Genomic DNA, 4,317 nt, shown 5'->3' on the forward strand with positions numbered 1-4,317 from the left:
TAAATTTGATTTATTCAAAGCGTCATTAAAAATAATAATTTTGTATTATTGTTTTATGTTATATATTGATGTTTATTATGTAAAAATGTTGGCCATAAGGTTGACTCCAAGCTGCACTGCTGAATGATGACCAGTAGATGGCGAAAGACAGTAATAAAATACAGAAAGGCGTTTTATTAGTTGCCTAGTTGTGATTCATGAGTATTTTTGGCAGCATTTACATAGACCTAATTCTACCCTATTGTTTAATGAATCTTGCAAAAACTATTATGAATCCCTTGACGCCTTTAAATAATGTAATCTGTTATTATTATTTTGTTTAATTTAATTATAGTTTTCCCACTCCTACATCTCACTGACCTCATTCGTTAATGTCACTAATGTCTTTATAAAAGAATTATATCATTTCCATGTGTTTGTTTTGAGCCAGTATTTTTGTTTTGTTTTAACTGTGGGAACTGTGAGGTGAATATTTATCAGTCTGCATATTATTTTTTTTATTTTCGAAACCCTACAAACAGACTGAAATAAAGCTGTTTGGGATTTAGAGTCATGCTTGGAGTTTTGTTCATCTGTCTTTTGGCTGAAGGTTGATCTCCACATCCATTAGGCCGTCATACTCCACCAGTAAATGACACAAAAGGCAAAACTGTCTTTAACTACTTTAAAAAGATTGATTGGTGTCTTAGAATACTAAAAGATCTGATACTAAAACTCAAGCACATCTTAACAAAGTGAAATGGCCACGACTGTTTAGATGACGTTTGGTTTATTTTGAAATTGCTCCATCAATAATGAAAATGCCATAGTGTATATAAATATATATATACACAGCTATGTCACATTGTGTTATCCTCTTGCCTAGATGTGACTGGAGGTGAGTGGTCGCAGCTGAGCTAGCTGCCAGCCAGACAGCTTTGCTTGTTTAAAAAAAAGAAAGAAAAAAAAGCCCATGGGTCTTTTAGATCTCAAAGGTTGAGGCGACACTTTTGTAACAAGGAGTTTCCAGGCACCCACTTGACGTGATCGGAGGGAAAAATGTGACGGTGTCTGCGAAGCCTTGAGACGATATCATAAATGACAGCGCAGCAACAGGGATAAAGCCAAATAATATGTGAGAAGCGAGGGAGGAGGTGTGGCGGGGCCTTTTCTGGCTCGCCTCTGACCACGCTGACTTATTGTCTATATGCGTCGCTAAGACAAAACAAACACAATGTCACCAACACTTGAGGAGGAGATAAATTATATTCATCTCGCTTGTGTTGTTGCTCTTCAGTCAGACTCAGTGAAGCAGGATTTAGACAGACCTGCCAGGGTGAGACAACCTCTCTGTGGAGGATACCCATGCATCTACGCCTCTCATCTCAGGAGTGTCAGCCAGGCAGTAGCTGGGATGCAGCCAAACAGCTGCATCTGCGAAAATGTATCCCTGTTATCTCTGTACTGCTTTGACTATGTATTTATCATCCCCTTGTGGCAAAATCTCTGTACCTGCTTACATAATGCAGGATTAATCTGATCAAATGTAACAGGTCGCTGCAGGAGAGGGGAGCTTTATTTAGGAGTGATCCAGCTTCCAATGCCTGAACAAATGAGTTTAAGGATACGCCTGAGAGAGGTTTTGTGAACATGATTTTACAACACGGTGATAGAGGCCCTTGTAATTCATATACACAGATCAGGCATGACATTAAAACCACCACCGACAGGAGACGTAAATATCATTGACCATCTTGTGACAATACAATGTTGTGGGAAACTTTTAGACCTGGCATTCATGTGGATGTTACTTAGACATGTACCACCCACCTAGACCAGACCAGACACCCCCACCCCATAGCAATGACACTCCTTGATGGCAGCAGCCATCCCCAGCAGGATGCAGCCTGACACAGACACACACACAAAAACGGTTTAGGAACAACTAAAAAAAAACATGAAAAACAGCACAAGGTGTTGACCTGGCCTCCAAATTCACTAGATCCCAAACTGATCAAGTATCTGTGGTATGCACTGGAACAAGCCTGATCCACAGGACCATAGGACCCAAAGGCGATCACTAACAAAATCCTGTTGCCAGACACCACCAGACACCCTCAGAAGGCCCATGTCCATTCTCTGATGAGTCACAACTGTTTTGGAGGCACAATTATCATATTGTCATGCATGATCAAAATTTAGAAATACTGAAGCACGATGTAATGCTAGAGGATCTAAATCTAAAAATGGTATGCATTATTAATTTATGAAAGCAGAAAATGTGTGTTTCACAGTGAAGATAATATCCTTAAATGTTCCACTTAAAAGTCATTTATTTCATGTGCAATATGTTGCCACCAACTGCTTAATAACTCAATGTGACTGAGGAGCTCTGAAGCTGCTTTGGGAGACTCAATGGCAATTTAGGGAATCCCTATAATGAAAGTTATCCTTGTATAAACACTTAAAGCCTGATGGATGATGAAGAAGACTTCAGTATAATGAAATATTCTTAGGGACGTTACAGTGTCTTTTTTATTTGATGTCATTTTCTTGCTCACTGACCTGCAAACACGTGTAATTTAACGCCCTGGTTAAGACAGGCTAAATTAGAGCATGCAACGAGACCATAATTATACTATTACACTTTGAAGAGCTCAGTTCAAACTGTATTTTGGAAGTTTACTGCTTTCCACGTGTGCCTCTTTTTAAAGCAGAGTGTAAAATAAAAAGTGGGATCTTAGTGCACACTTGCTGTTGTGTGCAAGCATGCAAATTTAGCAAATGACCATGTTTTTACATATGCTGTTTTTTTTTTTTTTTTCCAAACTGCAGAGAGCATCTCTGATAAATGAAGCAGCCTTCAGATAAAGATGTGCTGGATGAAAACTGAATGATAATGAGCATGTGAGAAGTGTTGATAATTATGTAACAGCAGAAATGGAGACGCAGAAAAGACGAGATTACTGAGCCGGGTGTCTGCACGGCACTTTGCTGCTGCTGCTGCCTGGGTTTTGTTTATGTGCAATTAAATTAGCCTTGTCCCCGAGGGTCCCTCCGTGCCAGGAGGAGAGCGGCGAACAACAGACAGATGACCCCTCTCCTTATTAGCGCTTCTGCTTTAGTTTTCCTTTTATTTGAACATATTAAAACGTCCGATTCTTGCCAAATTTCTCTAGCGCTGGAAGCAGTTTAATTTTTTTCCCCTTGACCAGACCCTGTATTAACGCAAACACATGTAAGCCAGTCAGGATTAAACTCTTTTAACATTACAAACAACTCAGATAGCTTTAAACTATTCACGGTCAGTCAGGAACAAAACAAAGCAAACCCGGCTAAATATCTGCAGGGCATCTCACCTCAGTTTGAACTCGCCTCCTTCACAGAGGCCTCTCAGGTCAGTGTATCGTGCTAAGAGGGTGAGTTCAGCTGCAGGTCTCTGTCAAGGCCACAGCAGCCTCACATGCGAGTATTCAGAAGGATATGCCTTTTCAACATCTGACCAGCAGGCTCCGGGTAATGGCGTCCCGGGAGGCAAATGTGATTGTGTGAATTGTGGTGTGAAAACCGAACCATTTTAACTACCAAAATAAAATCTTGTATATATAAAAAAAAAAAAATCAGAAGGAGGGAAATAATCGTGTAAGAACAAGCCCATTAGAAGCATGAATTGCTTTCACCGGCTGGAATATTTTATTTTAATATGCAAGAAAACAAATCCCCCGCACGAACCCTGAATTTCAATCTACTCATCCAACAGGGGAATATGACCCAAGTGCACTCATTTTACATCTTGCAGTGTGCAAAATCGCTATCTCTTCAGGCTCAGCAGTTCCCATCCCATGAGCTGCATAACCAGAAGGAATGATCCAGGGAGAGAGAGGGAAGTCAGCACTTCTAAAGCATGATGAGAGACAGTAGCAGCTGTTAGCAACAACAATCACGCCACGCATAAGCATCTTCTGTTTAATGAGTAATACCACTGGACTGTGCAGATGAGTGTACACAAAGGGGACTTCCTGCTTTGCATGTGGTTTCGGGCAAATTGCGAAAATGCCTAAAAGAAGTTAGAGGCGGACGAGAACATGTTTCATATTGCAGGACAAATGAGATGCCGTTTAGAAACGCAGGGCCTTTTCACAGCGTGGAGCAGGGCGCCGGCAAACACGATGAGAACGAGCCACTGTGAGATTGTGGATCGGAAGCCATTTGTCTACCAGATAGCGAAACTGTTTCCACCGAAATGTTACAGGATGTATCATATTTCTTATCTTATTCCTCCTCTTGAACTTATCTGCTGTGACCAGAATAATTTAGCGACACAAGTTAATGCGGCAC

This window comes from Chelon labrosus, assembly GCF_963514085.1.
Source record: "Chelon labrosus genome assembly, chromosome: 16".
NCBI lineage: Eukaryota > Metazoa > Chordata > Actinopteri > Mugiliformes > Mugilidae > Chelon > Chelon labrosus.